Source organism: Mytilus californianus, unplaced genomic scaffold (genome assembly GCF_021869535.1).
Source record: "Mytilus californianus isolate M0D057914Y unplaced genomic scaffold, xbMytCali1.0.p SCAF_5, whole genome shotgun sequence".
NCBI classification, from domain to species: Eukaryota; Metazoa; Mollusca; class Bivalvia; order Mytilida; family Mytilidae; genus Mytilus; species Mytilus californianus.
In genome coordinates, this window is record NW_026262701.1 from 111,901,352 (window position 1) to 111,922,821 (window position 21,470).

Here is a 21,470-nt window from a genome sequence, read left to right on the forward strand (position 1 = left end):
ATAAATTACCAACCAAAAATGATTGTGTTCAGCATGACATACAATAACATACATTCAAAAGTCAATTACAGAGAAAATTGTTGTTTAATGTCAGGAAAATATCGGCAACCAAACTGCTTTATTTGTCCAAAACAACCAAATCGATGACGCAGTGCATTTTGTCTAATTACCATGATTTTATAACTTCCGAATGGTATAAAATGGCGCTAACGGGGATGGTGAAACAACATCGGAGGCTTGGTTTGTAGCGTTTAAGGCATATTTGATCTCAATAAAAATTAGTTATCAATATAGTGATAAGATCCAAATATAGAGAGACCCGAGTAAACAAACACTTTAAGCAATCTTAACAAGAATCGAAAATCAGACTTGAACTTTGAACTAGTATTTCATAGTACTTTCATGCTCTGAATAATGATGATAATTATAACATTATTATTAATAATAGTAGCAATAATAATAATTATTATAATAATGACATCCGAGCGCACGTGTTTCAGGTAGAACCTTGATTTTCGTGTACACAACACATGTGTCGGGTAAAACCTTGATTTCCATGTTCACAATACGTGCTTCAGGTAAAACCTTGATTTCCGTGCCCACAACACATGTGTCGGGTAAAACTTTGATTTGCGTGCCCACAACACATGTGTCGGATAAAACCTCGATTTCCGTGCCCACAACACATGTGTCAGATAAAACCTTGATTTTCTTGCCCACAACACATATGTCAGATAAAACCTTTATTTCCGTGCCCACAACACATGTGTCGGATAAAACCTCGACTTCCGTGCCCACAACACATGTGTCAGATAAAACCTTGATTTTCGTGCCTACAACACATGTGTCAGATAAAACCTTGATTTCCTTGCCCACAACACATGTGTCAAATAAAACCATGATTTCCTTGCCCACAACACATGTGTCGGATAAAACCTTGATTTCCATGCGCACAACGCGTGTTACAGGTAAAACCTTGATGTTCGTGCCCACAAGACATGTTTTTATAATTATAGGTAAACAGGTGTTTTATTGAAACTTGTCTCTTATCTTACCTTGAAATGATTTTAATGGATATTTCGAATTGACTTTAAATTAGCAAGACGCTTTCATACCAAAGGGATAAACTTGCATATATTCAAGTTCCATAACATCTAAATAACTAATAGAAGATATAAATAGCAGCAATTAAACAAAAAAATAAGGCGAATATATAGTGCTATAAACTTCCTCAAGATTTAAATCGATCTAAGCTTAGAAAAGTTGACGAGAATACCAAAGATCTTTAATACCAAATTCTATAAACGATAACAAGGATGATATAACCTAAGACCACAAAGGGATGATATAACCTAACACAACCAGTGACAAGTTTTCTGGCATATGGCGTGATTATATTATTATTTTAGACCTCACATGAGATATAAACAGATTGGATTCGTTTGAAAATAAACTGCGAATTCTTGGTAATATTTTTTTGTTGTTGTATCACATCGCACTATATTGTTTATCCCTTTGTCGTTGTGTTGGGGTCTCATTGGGGTATATCCTTTTATTCTGACAAACACAAACAAGGGAGTAAAGCATAATATAGGCAAAATCTAATACTTTTAAAATGTAGTTCAATCTCAACGTTTGACTGCACTACATTACCCCCAAGTTATGTAATAACACAAAATTTCCAATATTAAAAATTAGTCTATAACAGGTTGTCTTGTTTCTGATTTTAATTTCCCAACTTTATGCCGCTTCATTGAATAAACAGTATTGAAACCATAATAAAACAAAGATATTAGTATCTTGTTGTAACGTTGAAGCAATGAGCCATGTTTCAATTGAACCAAATACTTAATGTATTTTCCATTAAATAATTTAATAGTTCTTGGAGTTTTAATTCCCAGAGTGTGGTATTAGATTTAAGAAATGAAATTAAAAGAACATTTTTCAATTCATTCATGCAATTTTAACGCGTCGTTTATATTTTTGTATGATTGAAACGAGAAGAACAATCTTATCTTCATGGTAAAGGTCAGGTCAATGTTTTTTTCTAGCTTGAAAAACGACATCATGTAAACTAATCCGAGGTAATCAAATTGCTATAACTTTTTTTTAACTATACATTAAGAGGGGTGAAGTGAAAGGAGGCCGAACATGACAAGAATGGTTATCGGATACACATTCTGCATGAAGGAATTCCAAGGAGTAGGTTAACGATGTTATAACATTGGCCCCATAAATTTCATGAAATGAAAGTTCAGTGCATGATCTCAAAATTTACAATAAGTTTAGGCAGATTTTAACAGTGCTGGTGATAATTGCGCACCTTGAGGAAAAAAGTAATCTGTATGAATTCTAATAGATTCTGGCAGACGACATGCATAGACCGTCGTATTTTTTCTTGGCATGTATATTTTACTGATATAAATTCATTTTGACACAAGAGTGTGGTCAGTGGGTTTCAAAATCCTTTGTAATAAAAACGAATTCAAGAAATAAGTTAAGCAAACAGAATTAATTTTAAACTTTGGAAGCTACCAACTACATCTGAAGTAAACAATAAATAGCCATACAAAGTTTGTTAACTTTAGAATTTCATATTATATATATATTTTACTGGTACTTGGGTTTGTTGATTTTTATACCAATTTTATAGAGTTAGATTGTTAAGTTTTTTTTCTGAACTAATTTGCTACATTTGTACATACATTTTGTAACTGAATCAGATCGAGATTTAACAGTGGAGGTTTGAACCTTGCAACTTATTTAGGTGCCTGTCCTAACTCCGGATGCTTCTCGTTGGTTGTCTTTATTTATAACCTCTTGATACCTTTTACTTTTTGTCGTTGGGTTGCTGCTGTCACCTTGATTTAAACCCACGTCACCTTTTATTCATACTATATATAGCCATTCTATTTAGGGTTGTCCACCAAAAATAGACGAATTAGATAAATTAAAATCTGGACCTTACATCCATTTATATATAAATTGTTTTGTGTTCAATATTTGCAAGTGTCTTGCAAAAAAGCCCCACAATGAATTGTACAGAAGAGTCTATCTAAATGACAATCAATTAATTATTTAATGCCCTGTAGTCGAAGATTGCAGACACGACTATGTCTATAAATGGACGTCGCAATGTTAAGTTCGACATTGTATTGTTCCTAGTTTGACGTCGCAATTGTATTGTTCCAGTTTGACGTTGCAATGTTTAGTTTGACATTGCAATGATTCTATATTTTGACGTTGCAATGTTACTATATTTTGACGTTGCAATGTTTCTATATTTTGACGTTGCAATGTTTATAGTTTGACATGACAATGTTTGTAGTTTGACATGACATAGCAATACTTAATATCTTTTAGTTGTTATATGCACTGTTTGGTTACTGTTCAGTTGAACATTGCAATATGGTTATCTTTTAGTTGGATAGTGTACTGTTAAATAATAAATGACATTATGATGGAGTTTATCGAAAATATACAACAAACAAGCACTGGTTTGTGGGACAGTTTCCCATAGGTCCTACAAAATGATGGATAGAAACAAAACACATAAATATTGCAAGATATCATTAACACTAATGTCTGTGGGTCAGAATAATATCACTCTAAGGAAACTCATAACCTAGTTGGCACAAGTTTAAAACGTCCATATGGTTTCTCCTATGCTAATTGTATTTTCCGTGTAATTTCTGACAATTCTGCAAAAAATGAAAGGAAAGTTCTTTTTCACCTTCAAACGATATCATTCGAATGTTGTTTAATCATTTCAGAGAAATTTTACTTTCTGTGATATTTTTTTTTCATTGACAGTAAACGAAAACCAAATTATAATTTAATGATTCCCACATCTTGAAAGTTGCAGTTAATTTTTTTCAACTTTCCATCAAAATGAGTAGTTATCATTTTTACCTCATTATGCAGAAACGCTGTCAAAGTTTTTATTCTTATGGGACATGTCGTTAGAGATCACCCCTTTCAACCTACATCATCAATCAGTATACATTGTGTTACTACTTCAGGATCAGTATTAATAGTTACCATACATGTAATATTAGTTAGTATTGTCACGTGGATGAAGCTAAAAAGTGTGGACATTTATGTACATGTGGTATATAAAGGCAATAGTAGTATACCGCTGTACAATAGTCATAAATCATTTAACTGAAACAAATTAGGGTCACAAATAAACCTGAGGAAAACACATCAACTATATGAGGGAAAAAAAACTCGGGACAGCAGAAACACTGATCTGCTTCAAAAACAAACGCCAACGTACATAGAAACGGACTATGTGATAACAACTGCCATATTTCTGACTTGGTACATTTTAAGAAAAAATGATGGTTTGAACCTGGTTTTATGGATCCTGTATCGGCTCTTTTTGATACAAATAAATTTGTTAAAAAAAAAAAAAAAAAAAAAAAAAAAAAAACACTTGTGCATTTAGTTCGAAGATTCTGGTATCCTCTTTTTATTTTGAGCAAACGGAAATATTCAAATAAATGTTAACAAAGCAGTTCAATTTGGTGTCTTCGCAACTCGCGCCAAAGCAATGTCTATTTGTTTAACAACCGGAACCATAATTTCACTCGCTACACTACAATACAGCAATATATACCAAACAAACAGGTATGATATCGGTCTCACCTACAATAGTAGGCTCATTATTTTTCCAGTATTTGCGTCCGTCCGTCCATTCGTTCGTTTTGCGTCATATGTCAGTAGTTTACCATGAATAGTACGAAGTTGACCTCGTCATTTACAAGTTTTTATCATTAAACAATTGTTATCTTGACTTAGTACAGAAGTACCTTGTGTCTCTCATACTGCAAATTATGGCTATAACCAGCATTCTATCGATGTATCAGAGGACACAAATACAGATATACTTCAACTGTAGTTCTAATACTGTACCGAGTACACCATTTTATTTAGTACAGAAGTACCTTGTCTCTTTAGTGCAAATTATGGCTATAACCAGCTCTCTTGTTATATTTACGATCGTTTTATTGTCATATACTATTTTCCCAAACAAAAAATATAAATTTATAAAACAATGAGCATACATTTGTTTGGATTCGGAAGAACAGCTGACATGTATAAAACCAACACATGCTGATTAAGTAAGACTTCCTACCTACCAGGTGTGTTGTTTTTCTAACACCTTTAATTAACTGTTTCAGCTGCTATCTTATTATCATTGCAGCAGTACATACGTATAATTATCACCAACACTGATAAGAATTATTGGTTTAATGATTTTCATTCCCAATTAAACAATGGACGTTCGGTATACTTTCTGGTGAGCTTGGTCAGTCAGTTTAACTTAGGATTTTAATGAAGTGCATTAATGGTTTTAATAAAAATATCCTCTACACTTATTACTCGAAACATAGTCGGATTCTGCTAATCGTAAAAATTCCAGTTTCTCTAAACATAATATTTCTATCAGTATATGTATACAATGACCAAGTTAGATACAAAATGTCTGAATGATACCAAAAAGTCTGAATAATACCCAAAAAGTCTAAATGATACCTAAAAAGTCTGAATGATACCCCAAAAATCGGAATAATACCCCAAAAGTCTGAATAATACCAAAAAAGTCTGAATGATACCTAAAAGTCTGAATGATACCCCAAAAGTCTGAACAATACTCAAAAAGTCTGAATGATACCCAAAAAGTCTGAATGATACCGAAAAAGTCTGAATGTTACAAAAAAATAGTAATAATGCAAGTATATATAAACATTGAAAAATGTTTTTGTATAGATTCTCCACTGCTTCAAGTGTGATACGATATTTATCTACTCGAGACGGTTAAATTTTCAAGTTTAAAACGCGAGGCTCGCCGACAATATTAATCTTTATTTTCGAATGATCTAAACAAACATGTGTTCTTTCTATGTGACGTCATCAGGCATGGTCGCCTTTTTTCATGACGTCACAAAACGAATTTCAGAGAAAAGCAAGAAAATTTGACGTCATAATCGAATTTTGACCAATGAGTACTGAGATCAAACGAACCGCACGTTGATTAAATAAATATATACAACAGGTCAAAGAAAGGATAAGAATTAGAGAAAGATATTTTTTCAACAACTGTTCTGGGATTGTCTTTTGTGAATGTAACCACAGTCGTCATTCTTTATGTGCAGTAAATTCTTTTATAGATCTCACACATATGCTATTCGTTCCTTCATATAATTTGAACAAAATCAAGAATAATTCGAAGCTTAGCGGAAGATTTAAGCCACTCATTTCATCTTCTGCAAAACCCAATAGTTTTTCATACTATTTTTAGTTCTGAGAATCGGTCTGATTGTTGATGATTATTGCTTATTATTAACAATTTTTATAGAATTTGAGTTGAGACCAATAAAACAAATGGTAATTACGTGTAAATAAGATATTTTATTGTTAAATAATTGTCATGTTGTTTTATTTCAGGATTTGTTGATATCCATGGTAATGGTTTCTATGATAGGCAACTAATCTTTGGATATTATTTGTAACAAGATGTCCTCTCCGCCAATCATATAGCACAGACATATATACAATCCGCCAAGAATTTCGACGACTAAATCCAAACAGCTAATTACTAAATTAATTTAAGGGAGCACCGAGTCGAGACGTTTTCTAAACTTAGTCAGTCCGGTCATGTTTCAGGGATTACTTACCATAATATTAGATCTTCGTCTTCTGGGAGTTTGGAATAAAAACGTTGTCATCTACGTTCTTTGTGTAGATATAGCTATTTTACGGAGTGTCACTTCAGATCTTATACAAAAAGCTATACCAACAAAGGTTGTCAAACTTTGCATTTTCATCGAATAAGGCTGTTCCGAGATGTAACGGAATCGCTATTGATACAGTATAATTGTGTTAACATTAGGAGCACATTTTTATTACACGATCTAATTACGAAATATCAGAGTATGATACATTTGTAAGAAAGGCTATGGATTGAGTATGATTTAATTAACACATTTTACACTTCAAACATACCGTCTTGGTTCTTTGAATAAAATAGAGAAGGAACGTATGACTGAATGACCGATCAATGATGACTTAAAACTAACACTTCACAATTAAATTACATCTTTGAAAGAAGAAAATATTGACCGATCTAAGTATTTCAACAGTTGTGTCATGTGTGTCTGCAGGACAATCAGTACATCTTTTAACAAGAAATATCGAAATCATTCTGTGTTATAATAGTACGGAACATATACGCCTTTAGAGTTATTGGGATGTTTTATAATTGGTTATGTATAATTAATCCATAATGCGATGCAAGTTCTAACCATAGGGAAATCAGATCTTCGTAATTAACGATCACTCTTTTAACAGGTAAGCATCTTTTGATTTTCTCAATAATTTAAATGTTTGTTATTCAAGATTACAGTTTTAAAGTGCAAATTTTACGAATTGATTTGCAGATGACGTTGCAACTTTTCAGAGGGAATGTAAACGAATATTATAATTGTTTATTTACAGAGAATTTCTCGAGTATACTGTTACATTTTTATTTTTATAAATTATTTGATTTTGTCCGCTATGCTTTCTTTTAAAGTGAACACATCCAATTCTTTATTTTGACGACTATTCAGACGGAAGGACGCACATAATGAATTAACATTCCAAGAACTTTAACTTTTATTACTTATTTTTTCGAATCTTGAAATTTTGAAAGAATTAAACAACATTTCATTCAAGAAATGTTATGAACCAACAGTACCTTATCATCTACGACATTTATACCATTCTGGAAATATTGTATATATCTCCGGTAAAAATAAAGAAAATATTAGTTATTATCAAAAAACTTGTAATTGGCTTTTAAATACGAACAACATCACACATGTCATTTACGACAGCTTGCCTGTGTTATTTTTTTACATACTCTTCTAATTCATATATTTGGTGAATATTTTGCAATGAAAGTGATGTGACCTGTAAACAGAATGATGGTTTCCAAATTTACCAAAAGTACTGTAACCTTCTTAAATGAAAGGAACTAACATGTCTGAAGCTCATTGTTCACTTTAGTAGTACTGTCATGCCATTGAACTTCACTATCCAATGTGTCACGTAACGGTAAATAGACTAAACTTTTAAGTTAACTAAAAAGTGTTTAAACTAGTCAATAATAGTCCCAGGTTAGGGGGAGGATTCGGCGCCAGCAGACATGTTTAACCCCGCCACATTCTGTATGTGCCTCTCCCAAGTTAGGAGCCTGTAAGTCAGTGTGGTTATCGTTTGTTGCTCTATATTAATTTGCTTTTGTATATTGTTTTGTACTTAAATCAGGCTTTTAGTTTTCTCGTTTTACATTTGTCATTTCGGGGCCTTTTATAGCTTACAATGCGGGATGGATTTTGATCATTGTTAAAGGCCGTACGGTGACCTATAGTTGTTAACTTCTAGTCATTTGGTATCTGATGGAGAGTTGTCTCATTGGCAGTCATTCCACATCTTCTTATTTTTATACTAAGGTTGAAACAGGTTTTACAGAAGTATTTATATCTATCTTTGGAATGGTATGAAGACAGAACTAAAGTTTCCGAGGTCAGACCGATTATATAAATCTTAAACTAGTTTGATAAATTTAACAGTTTTGAAAGTAGCGACTTTCTCTGACAAGTCATGCTTTAGATTTCTGTACGTGTAAGCTAAACACACCTTGGTTTACGTACAGAGATGTTTGTTGTTATAAAAATGTCTTCTTCTGTTGATTAGACAATATATAAGTTTACATTTGATAAAATGTGTGTTTAAGTGTTTGTACGTCTGTTTTTTAGGAGTTAAGTGCTGGTGGTTTTGGTTTTGTTTGTCGTTCTGTTAAATATATATGGTAATTCGTGTTTTCCTTTAATGCCTTATACTGTTGTCGTTCAATTACTAGTATTGAGTTTTTTGGTGTTTTTTTTTTAAGAATTGACATTTACTTATTTATAATTTGTAACAAGAATTAACCATTTTTTTAATTTGTCTTCATTGATATTTTGTTAAAGATCGTGTCTTTCTATTTTCTGAGGCTGCTGTATGAAATCTTCTCCGAAGTAAAGCCACCAATATAAAAGTGATTTCATAGTTGCCACTCGCCCTCTCACTTACGAGGTACATTAATTTTGCTTTTTGGTGTACATATTACAATGTAAAATGTAAGTCTATTCAGGCTTAATAATTGAAGGGAAAATTAAAAAAAATATTATCCGTTTAACAATTTTAAGAATATGGCGTCTCGACTTTTTACATGAACGGTCTTTTCGATTTATTCAAAAGTGTTAATCTTTGCTGCAATCGATTTTCATGATATTCTCTGGAATTGCTGTTAATATATACGCAGATTGGTACGTGAGGAACTTTACTTCGATATATAGCAACATTTTAAAAATAATTTTTACACTAAACTCCTATAGCCGACTGTTTTCGATGCTTGTTTATTATATAGTAGTTTTGTCTTAATCTTTTATTCATTATTACAATTTTCCAAAGAGTATTCTTCTGAATTTATTATCAGTAACGTTTTCGCAGATTAATTCGCATCGATTGGTTATGCACGAAAATTGAAGAGTTATAACTCAGTGTTTTCAGGGCAGCAATTTTTGTACACTAGATTTTTCAATTGGACAAAATCGCAAACGGAGGAGACTTACATCCTTGTTTGTTATAACTTTCACTATAAGATTATTGGCCCTGTTCAAATTTATATCAAGATCTGTTCAAGTTTAAAAAAAAAATGAATGGAACATATTTACTAACTTGATTAACTGTGAAAGTGTTTAATTGATTTTGAATAGTAATTTGTTTAGATCGTATCGATTATTTCTCATTATTGTACTGCATTCTAGATTAATTCGCATCAATAGGTTATGTCCAAATAAAGTCCCCTTTAATTTGTCTTATTGGTATAAATTGAAGTGTTAATCGTTGCAGCATAACTTCGATTTTGATGTTTTTTTTCAAACGTTACTGATTGATTGATTTATTGGTATTGAACGCCGCTTTCAGCTATTTTGCGCGTCTAGTTTTTGGCGAACGTGCCAAACCTTAACCCGAATAATTCAGTCCCTCCCCTTGATCGACTTTCCCACTCGCAAATTAGCCTAAGTAGAATAGCGGAATATAACGACTGAATTATTCGGGTTAGTCCAACATTGAAGAGTTTTATCGGGTTTAATGTTTTATACTGGTTTTTTTTCCCGCTGGTAGCTCGTAATTCGTCCTGTTAAATATTCATATGAAATTTATCTTTTGAATCTTTTGGAGTGGTAAGTAAAATGCAGGGAAATCGTATTTTGATTAGTTGTGCCATGATTTAGTGCAATTTCTTAAAATCACTGAATTGTGCAATAAACAAATACAAACACGTTTGTCTTTTGTCTACTGTTACAAATGTATTATATTGACCTTTAGATGTCTTTTCGTCGTTTTTGGTTGTTTGGTTGCTTTACCATTGACTATATATAATAGCTAGTAGCCCGCATCTCATTTTATTCATAACATTTTTTTAAAACAAAATTTAAATATCTACAAAACAATTAGTCTTTGTCAATACCAAATTTCTTTACAATGTAAATTTATTTGCCTTTTTGAACTATTTTTACTTAATAAGGATATAACTATTAAAATCAATAGTGTGTTTGTTTTGTCAAGTTTCATCAGTGCTTTTTAAAGCATTCATATGAAACAGAATTAAATAATCGGAGTTACATTTTATAACTATATTTGTATTTTTAAACTATCTTCTCGAAATAATCCACATTTGTTTTCAATGTCAGAATCCGTTTTTCTAATCACTATGGCTTTATCCTGTTAAATTTCAGGAACTAAAAATAAGTTTATTGATCATGGTTAATTTCCCTTTTTTATGTTTTGATGCAGTTGGTGGTCGTTTGGAGGTAGGACAATTAGTACATTGTATCCCATCATCATGACATTTTATCCTATGTCTATGAATTAAAAAATCTTAAAAATCTTACAAAATTAACTTTTGCTGAAAAAAAGAGTAACCCAGATACGATTATACGTGATACAATAGGCACATTGATCTAGAGCATGGTATCAAACAAATACCGTCTAATCTGTCTGAATACCAAATACGTGACGTCATCAGACACAGTGGTTCACAACGACGTAAAAAGGGAATAACACGAAATAATTTTAATGTTATAGCTAGACGTACAATAAGACTCAGTTAAATTCTCAATATTTTAAGATTGCATTGATATTATGCCTACTTGAATAGTAACGTTTTATTGATGAGATTCATTTTAAAAAAAGCAATACCACTAAAGTTTATATCAAACCTGGTTTATCTATACACCATTTCTTTAGACCTTTAATTGAAGATGTCAGTTCTTAATAATTTGAAATACATTTTTTGATTGTATAAAAAATATTAAAAATTAGGAAGGATCAAAAGAACGCAGCATATAAACAATTTCTACACACTTTGTTTAATTTGTATATGACCATCAAATACGGAACGTATTATGGTATACCATAGTCAGTCCGTCTATCCGTCTGTCAACACTTCGTACGATAACCCAAATTTGCTTTAACAAATTCTCATATAATTTTAATACGTTAGGATTGACGGAAGAAAGCTCCCTTTCGATCTCGAAATTGTTTGGCTTAGTCGTTCAAGAGTTACGGGACTTTCTTTGTTAGAGTTAATACAATTTTTCACATATCGAGCACTAGCTCTAGTATGTCTAGATTGATTTCCTCATAACTTTACATTATTGTTGGGATTGATTGAAGAAAGCTCAACTTCGATTCTTTAAATTTTCTGGTTTGTTGTTCTAGAGTTATAGAACTTTAATTGTCAGATTTAAGTAAATTTTTCACATGTTGTACCATAACTTGAGTTTGTCTGGATTGATTCACTCAATTGGTGACTTTACGTAATTGTTGGAATTTGTGAATCTAACACATCCGTCGATTGAAAAAAAATCCGATGTCATTCCAGAGTATGGGACTTTGGTGTCATAAATAAAAGGATTTTGTAAATGTCATACACTGTTGTTGGGATTGGTGAATGTAGATTGGCTTTTGATTATAAACATTTTCTGGTTTGTCAGTCCAAAGTAATTGGACTTTTAATATTCATATTTGTTGAAAATTTATCATGACTTCTAAGGTATCCCCATGCATGTTTTTCTACACAGCCATTTTATTTGCTTCTGACTTCATGCCTTCTAAATATCCCCTTTTATTCTTGTAACAATTTCAATATGCACAATTTTCTTTGCTCTAGGCGCAGCTGCTTATTCAAATAGCTATGACAAATTACAGCACACACACAATGAAGATTTAAAGATTATGTAATTTTTATTTCTCATTTATTTTCACATGATAAATCGCACAACCCGTACTTAAGTTTCCTAGGCAGATTATGTTTGAGGAAAGGGGTTTACGGTTTATGGTAACTTTAAACAAAATCATAGAAAACCCAGAATTGATTGATGTAGGAACTTGAATGTGTGCAAAAGGGTGAAATTAGGGCAACATTGGAAATATGGAAAAGAGTATGATAACATTCAGCCTGTAGGATGAGGGCATAATTCCCCCGTGTTGCTCCTCTCGACAAACTATAAAACAGTTCACAAACCTTTGAGGGAAATACTTTAGTATTAATTAAACTAGTTGCGGAAGCAAGAAATACACAACATAAAAAGGAATACAAAGCCTTCATTGACTTTACTTCCTCAAAAGCAGCGTTGACTTAAAAGAGTCCTCAATTTTTTTTTATGAAATTGAATAGTTTCATACAAGTTCCTTAAGTTACTGTAAACATTGTGTCATATTTCGGAACATTTAAAAACATGTTTACAGCGCCGTTTTACGAATTTAAAAAAAAGAAATATTACGTTTCAACAACATATATATTAATTACGTGTCCGGAATATTAATGCAATATTTTTTCTACAATTCTTTTCAATGAGGTTTCATAATATGTGGTTATATTTTCCGCAATGGTTAATTCTTCCAAGAGTAGGTTGTAATAGATGCCTGGCATGATTTCACGGAACAGTACCAGTAAACAGAGTAAGTTCAATAAAATTTGAAATAGTTTATTGTTTAAAGAAAAAATCAATTAAAGAGTTTAAAAGTATTCATTTCGTATACTGTCAAATCTTGACACAAAAGTAAGGAAGTAGTAACATCAATTGTATTTACACTTGTTATATTTATATGAAACAAAAAATGCTAGTAGGATGTGGGTGATCATGTCGGCCACCTCGTTTTTATTTTTTTGAGCGCCACTTTCAATAACATTAGAAAACTACGACAAGTAAGTCCCACTTTTCATAATTGTCGCTTACTACGTCTTAAAATACATCTCTGCAATATCTGTTTAAATTTTGTTAATCCAAGATAGATTTTGTCAGTGAAATCATCTCTTTACAAAATATATTAAAAAGCAAGAGCCTCAGTTTCCCACCGATTTCTCAAATGTTTATGTCTGAAAAAAGAGTACGGACATATTAGTTACGAGGTAAAATGCGGAAAAGTATTTGTATTTGTTGTGGAAACTTACCATAGACGTTTAAGCGGAAAAAGTAAAACTGCAATTTAAGAAAAACGTCGGAAATGTGACTCCTCAAAGAAGGACACCCCAAACCCTGACTTAATTAAAATGGTAGACATGTAGAAGATCGAGCTATGAAATAGGTATTATAGTTCAGATATAGATTCATTCGTGTTCTCCACTCTCTGTATTTACTTTTTTTTAATGAAAACACACAAAAGTTGCAATATTTATTAAAAGAGTGGCTTTAATGTGTACATGCACGGTTAATTTTCTATTTTATATAGATTTTTACATTATTTGTATATAAATTGAAAAATGTTTCATCAGCATCTGCTTCGCAAAAAGTCACAAACAATGATTGTATGATGCACAATAGTTCAAAAGTGCAGTGTTGTCTTTGAACATCAAGATGAAAATAAGGAGATGTGGTATGATTACTATCGATATAGGTCACCGTATGGCTTTCAAAAATGGATAAAAGTCATACCGAACAGTCGATATAACAGGCCCTGGCATGACTAAATGTAAAAACCAACGGTCTGATTAATGACAAATAACAAACGATGAAAGATAGCAAGAAAGGACAACCAATGAATTACAGGCTCATTAATCGGGACGTTAAGAATATGACAGGGTCTTAAACATGTGTGTGACCGTAACCTGGGACAATGGTGTGACAACACAACGTAAGAGCAAACTGTAAAATCAGTTCAAAATGGCTTTACTCATCAAATTGGTACGAAGCATAAAACATTAGCATAAAGACAAACGACAGAAGTACCGACATGAGAGTACTCGTAATAACTGAAAGCTTGTAAAAAGCCAATTATTACTAATAAATAAATAATATTTTCCAGACTAAAAGCGTATTGTACGCATAATTATTCTGCGTACTAAACTAGTTGTGAACTAATGATCAAATATTTATAACAACTGCGAGGAGATATTAGAATAATAAAAAACTGGTGCTTTACCTGTCCTGAACATTTATTCATGTTTAAACGTTTGTTATCTTTTCTGTGCCAAATATTTAATTATTTTCTTTTAAATATTTTAATTCAAAAATGATTGTTCATTTAATAAAAATAATTTAAGAAAAAATCGACATATAGAATCAAATTAAGAATTAAATAGATTGATAATAGATTTACATATCAATTAACTTCTGTCAATATGGACTTTCTTCTTTAATAACATAAATGAATGGTGTTTATTTTATTTATTGATTCTGCTCAGTCCACCTGTTGTTTCCGATATTCCACCAAGTATGTAGACAGAATGGAGTTCCTAAAAAACTAATACAGAAAGAGACAGGGAGAAGTGTTATTGTTGTAAAAGCCATTTAAAAATTCTGAATAATATCAGTTATAAGTATAAACGGATTATAAGTAAGAGATGTTAGCTATCAATAATGAAGGTAAGATATGAGAAGTAAAATCATGCTGTATTCTGTTACGTCAACTGCAAATGAAAACATACACATGCATATGAATTTAATCTGTACGTTAATCAATTAAAAAGACGAAAACATTCTGGAAAATTCGTTTAACCGAAGACATGGCCTCGAAACTTAATTGCCGAATTAGATTTTCAGTGTTTTTTTCACCCCTTTTTTCCTTTTAGACCATATTTAGAAAGTTAATGAAGTAAATCAAATTAGTACAGATAAAGTTTTGAAATCCACTAAATCCCATTTAAACAGCATAGCAAGGCAGCTACAATAACAACCTTTGTCAAAACATTTGTTATTTACACGGAACAAAAATATGCCCCCTTCTTCCCCCATTTGAAAGCATCTTCCGCTTCATGGAAAATTCATTATAGGAAATTTACAAAGATTAAAAATAAAGTTATTAGCTAATACTGAGACATACCAGAAGAAATTTAAGGAAGAATATATTAACAAACTTTAAGGGTGAAAGTATGTAATAGTTAAATGATAATCGCAATCAAATAAATAATCATAATATAAAATTTAATACTCCGCAGTGAATATTTGAAATGTTGTGATATTTTGTATTTAGTAAATAAGCTCCATATGTACTGTTCATCCTTCATGATGGCTGATCATAACACTAATTACCATTTACAATCAACACGCTGCATGACAGACATAAACCTCGAGACATAAACTAAGACGTACAATTTGACATAGATCAAACTAAAGAGGATTGCTATCTCACAGTTGTTATAACTGTATATTGCTATAGGTAATGGAAGTCTGGAGAAAACAAAAGGAATTTCTTTGTTATCTGACAAGATTTTGGTAAATAAAAGGATATTATTACAAAACCATAAACACCTAACGATTCCATGATGGTATATTTAGTTCATGTTATCGCATAATCTAAATACAACATTTCAAAGATTTTTCGATTGTGTTATACAAAAGAAGGATATTATTAACTCTCCCTTATTGTCTGCAATACGGAAATAAACTAATTTCTAAAATTGTATTTTCAAAAAAAGTGAGGATGTCGAATTAAAGAACAACATTAAATTGCATCCTGGGCTTTCATTAGTCACGAGGATAAACATAAGATAATAAGTGGTTCAATCTATAGATTTGGTAGGTCAGTGGGTAATGTGTGGTACTATATATTTGGTAGGTCAGTGGGTAATGTGTGGTACTATATATTTAGTAGTTCAGTGGGTAATGTGTGGTACTATAGATTTAGTAGGTCAGTGGGTAATGTGTGGTACTATATATTTGGTAGGTCAGTGGGTAATGTGTGGTACTATAGATTTAGTAGTTCAGTGGGTAATGTGTGGTACTATAGATTTAGTAGGTCAGTGGGTAATGTGTGGTACTATATATTTGGAAGGTTAGTGGGTAATGTGTGGTATTTTATATTTAGTAGGTCAGTGGGAAATGTGAGGTACTTCAGATTTAATTGGTCAGAGGGAAATGTGTGGTACTTCAGATTTAGTAGGTCAGTGGATAATATGTGGTACTTTTACTTTCCATTTCGTCATTTTATAGAACTCGATGACTCTTCTTTTAAAATCACCACGAAACATAAAGTATCGGTTTCTGATAAAATTAACAGCTTACCAAAATATGAATTCAAATGACAAGACAAGAAAAACGAATACATTCGTAAAACTTTGGAACAGGTCGAATATTATAACAATGTTGGTTAAGTTACCTTTTGTATCTTTGTGAAATCGTGATAACAATATTGCATTGCTTACGGTCAGGGTTTTCAATAAGTTTGAAGTGAACAGGCTGTTTACTAATTTGAAGCGGCTGATAGAAGACGCGGGGTCTGTTGAGTCTTGCACTCCCCCCCGAATTAAATGTGTTTTTTTTTTACTTAAATTGAAAATGGTGCACTCTGAGGCATTTTCAGACTCTTTACATGTGCATAAAAATGAGGTTTCATAGGAATTTTATCTTTTTTTTTATCTTTTTTTTTAGTAAGATTAATCTTATAAGTAACTTGTGATAATACTTATCAAATAAAGATATTTTGATTTGTATTTAAAATTAGTGAAATTCGTCCAGTAAATGTGCTGCGATGTATAGACGGATAGAGAAGTGTTGTTATTACTTAAGCTTGACTCGATGGTTTATTACATTTTTGATTATTGGTACAAAATAGAGAGATGTGGCATGAAAGCCATTGCGACAAATATCCACCAAAAGACAACGATGTGAACAGGTCACCGTACAGCCTTCAACAATGAGCAAAAAATACATCGTATGGTACACTGTAACCTATAAAAAGCAACAAGTAATTGTGTAGAAATACAACAAAGATAAATAACGTCCTGATTTAATATTAAACGAAAAACAATTATAAAAGACGACAATAAACGACAACCACTGGACCTTATGTCGCTTGCTTGGAATAGGGACATACAGAACGTGTCTGGTTGAATATGTTTGTGAACCGTCAAATATTCAGTTTTATTTTTTACTTACGTTAAGCATTTATTTCTTTTTTAAACAATTAGAAAATATATGTTCTTACAACATGCTCTTAAGGGAAAAAAAATAAAATGAATGTGATTGCTTGGGAAAAAAAATTTGTTTCCTTTTTTTCAATTGTGTAGAACAATCTCTCTTATCTTGTCGTATATTTTCATCATGTAAAAATAACCATGTCAGTTTTTTGTTGTTTTCACTTTTGGTATATTTTCATCATGTGAGAAAAAATGTCAGTTTCCTGTTGTTCTCACTTTTAGTATATAAATGGCATTGTCAGTTTGTTTTCGGCTTATGAGTTTGAATATCCCTTTGGTATCTTTCGTCTCTCTTTTAAATCATGTAAGAAAAAATCTTTTCTCTTCAACTTTTCGGTACATGTTTATTTCTATCGTGAGAAAAACGTTTCTTTTAGTATATTTTCATTTGTGATACAAACCTGCTTCTGTTCCCCCTTCAAGCTGGGTTGTTTTAGAATTGTGTAATAAAATCTATTTTAGTTTTTCCCTTAATATGTGTAAGAAATACCATTCATTTCTCCCTTTTGCTATATTTTTATTTTTGTAGACAGAAACATTCATGTTCTCCCATTTGATATATACCCATCGTGTTCATTCAAAGCCAAGTTATATAAAACAACGATGGAAGCATGTACCATAAACGTTTGATTTGTGAGGGGGGTGCACTGAAGCATTCGCTTAAGAAAATACGAGATAGAAAAAGAACAGTTCTCCACTACAAAATCAAACGATTCGTCTTCTAATTTCGGTCTTTGAACGTCAGAAGATTGATTCTAGTAGATGTCACAGAAACATTTTCCATTTTTTTGCAGAGACATTTAATGTTGTCTTGATTGTGTTATTACATGCACAGCAACGTTGAGTTTTTATCTTTTATTAATTTGTTTTGTTTGTTGAGTTGTTACATTCTGAGAATTAACAAACAATTATATAACGGCTAATTGAGGGTTACGAGAAGATGAAAAAATAATATTTACTTTGTAAAACTATTTATTGAATTTCATGGTTAATCGATTTGACATGCCGTTTTAAGTACAAAAAATGCAATAACACGCATTCATTTCCTCTAAGACTAGCAGGGGAGGTTTTGTTACATATTCATAGAGTATATCTTAGTCAGAAAAATTGAAATCAAGCTGAGATGCCAAAATTTACACAAGTAAAGAATACTGTCAAATATGCATATTTATCATTGAGAAACTGGTAGTGTTTGTCTAATCCTGTCAGAACAGTACATCGCACTGGAAGTGGAATAGATACGTTTACGTTAAAAAAAACCAGTTGTACTCTTAATAATACATAACACAGAGTTCAGCAAAACGATTGACAGAACAACAAACCACTCCTACACCCAACTACTCAGTAAAAGTAGACAGAATAACAAACTACTCCTACACCCAACTCCTCCGTAAAAGTAGACAGAACAACAAACCACTCCTACACCCAACTCCTCAGTAAAAGTAGACAGAATAACAAACTACTCCTACACCCAACTCCTCCGTAAAAGTAGACAGAACAACAAACCACTCCTACACCCAACTCCTCCGTAAAAGTAGACAGAATAACAAACCACTCCTACACCCAACTCCTCCGTAAAAGTAGACAGAATAACAAACCACTCCTACACCCAACTCCTCCGTAAAAGTAGACAGAATAACAAACCACTCCTACACCCAACTCCTCCGTAAAAGTAGACAGAACAACAAACCACTCCTACACCCAACTCCTCCGTAAAAGTAGACAGAACAACAAACCACTCCTACACCCAACTCCTCCGTAAAAGTAGACAGAACAACAAACCACTCCTACACCCAACTCCTCCGTAAAAGTAGACAGAACCACAAACCACTCCTACACCCAACTCCTCCATAAAAGTAGACAGAACAACAAACCACTCCTAAACCCAACTACTCCGTAAAAGTAGACAAACAACACCCAACAAAACACCGTCCAGGTAGCTTGACTGGGTACATTATACCAATAGCTTGACTGAGTACATTATACCAAATGTGTGGTGAGAAGAAACACGATTTACGTGTGCATCCCCTTTGTTTTTATGTAAACGATGTGTCGTAAATTAAAGTTAATTTGTATTGAACAAATTTTTTAATGGCAAAGTTGAATTATGACAAGTTGAAATACGTATGATTTTTTTTTAAAAATTTTCTTTTATATTCATTGGTTATTTTTTTGTGAAATCAGTAACATTGACCCTTATCTTAAATCTCAGTAACATTGACTTTACCTTAAATCTCAGTAACATTGACATTACCTTAAATCTCAGTAACATTGACATTTTCTTAAATCTCAGTAACATTGACATTTACCTTAAATCTCTTGTCTAAACTTTTACCTTTTTTGTCGTTGTAAAAAAAATCTCAGAATTGGAAGACGTTGGATTTAAGTTCCTTTCAATTCATTCGGATTGAAAATGATGAATTTTAATGCCAGTGACATTGACTTCATTTGTATGAAATAATTGCACTGTTTTGGAATATCTGATTGAAATGTTATGAAAAATCTCAGGTTACCATGATAGTTATAAGGGAAGTTACAGATTTTTATGTTACAATAAAGTAGTGATTGAGCTCTTAATATACATTCATAAATTACATTTCTTCATGAGTTAGGGTCTGACACATTCTGGTTATATATATTTTTCAATGCCTATTAATTTTCACAATTTTATTCGCCCGATCTTGTGCCGAAATTCAATCGTTGTCTCCCATGAATATAATCACATAAAACTTTACCATGAACTGACACAACTATATTAACTGACCAATGTCTTATAGTAGTCTCAGCATAAAGATATATTTTTCAAACAACACTAAGTTATATGAAAACAAGACTTGCCAAACAAAAATATTGAATGATATTTTACCATAACACATGACTTTCAATACACATATATGCCTTTTAACTCGGTGATGTTGAATATCAATGTGAGAGAACAGTTTGTCAAGTGTGCGCCATTGTAGTTAGATCCTAATAGGGTAAAGTGTTAATTTTGTATTGATGAGCTTATTGCAGTGTTGACTTTACCCTTCAAAGCGTCTAAATATGACATCTGTGTACGATTATTTACGTGAAATATTTCATTTCAACCAGTAATGAACATCGATAAGTCAATAAAACTAAGGACTAATTAAGAAAAAGTCTTATATCCATATAGTGCAAAGTTAATTTGTTTTTAACACTTCGGTTTACTAATCGAAATTTGAAAAAAAATTATAATATAAGTTTATCTCGATGGATGATCTAATTTGCAGTTTACTAAATGTAAATTATATATGAAGTATATTAGAGTGCTACAACAGATATTTATCCAATATCGTAATTGGTGTAATAATATTTGTAAATCATTCAATAATACTACGCAATACAAGCGACTTATTATAATAATTATAGGACATATTGCCTAGTGCCCTTCTTAAACTGATCTTCACATTTTTTGAACTGAAAAGTGGATCTATATAAAGTGCACAATGACTGTTTTCTGATAGATATGAGTGGTCATACAATATAACTCCCGTCCAATAGACTTGTCTCCTTCCGCCGTTTACTTGTATAAACCATAAAAAACAAAATTAGGACACATGTTCTTTCACAAATGTTCAAGAAAAAGTTTAAAACAAAACTTTTTTTCTCACCAAATAACGCAGTTTCTTTAAAAAAATAAATAAAATGACAACTTTAACATAAATATGAGCGATGTACGTTAGTGAAACTTTAGCCCAGCTACAAATGTACATAAAAATACCAAAATACATGCTTTCCTTTAGAACTACATGAGATTACAGTGCTTATCAATTAGTTTTTACCAACATGTGAAGCAAGTGACGAGACACTAGTGAAGAACTGCTTACTCTTAAATAGTTTCTGATTTCAACTATGTTTTATGGTGGGGTACTTGTTGATTAATCTCAAGCTTTCTATGTAGCGTTTATATTGGTGTTGTCTATCTATT

The 21,470-nt window shown here is 31.9% G+C and overlaps 1 protein-coding gene across 5 annotated transcripts in view; it reads left to right on the top strand.

Moving 5' to 3' along the window:
- LOC127700656 (dopamine D2-like receptor) overlaps positions 1 to 21,470 on the top strand; it is a 218,537-nt gene that overhangs the window by 171,904 nt on the left and 25,163 nt on the right. For 3 of the 5 annotated variants that reach the window (XM_052204221.1, XM_052204220.1, XM_052204222.1), the window contains one exon: positions 6,454 to 7,356. The gene's annotated coding sequence lies outside the window, so the exon portion shown is untranslated. Of the gene's footprint in view, positions 1 to 6,453; positions 7,357 to 12,931; positions 13,063 to 14,867; positions 14,967 to 21,470 lie in introns of those variants that run through there. The other 2 variants (XM_052204223.1, XM_052204224.1) reach the window with 2 other exon arrangements.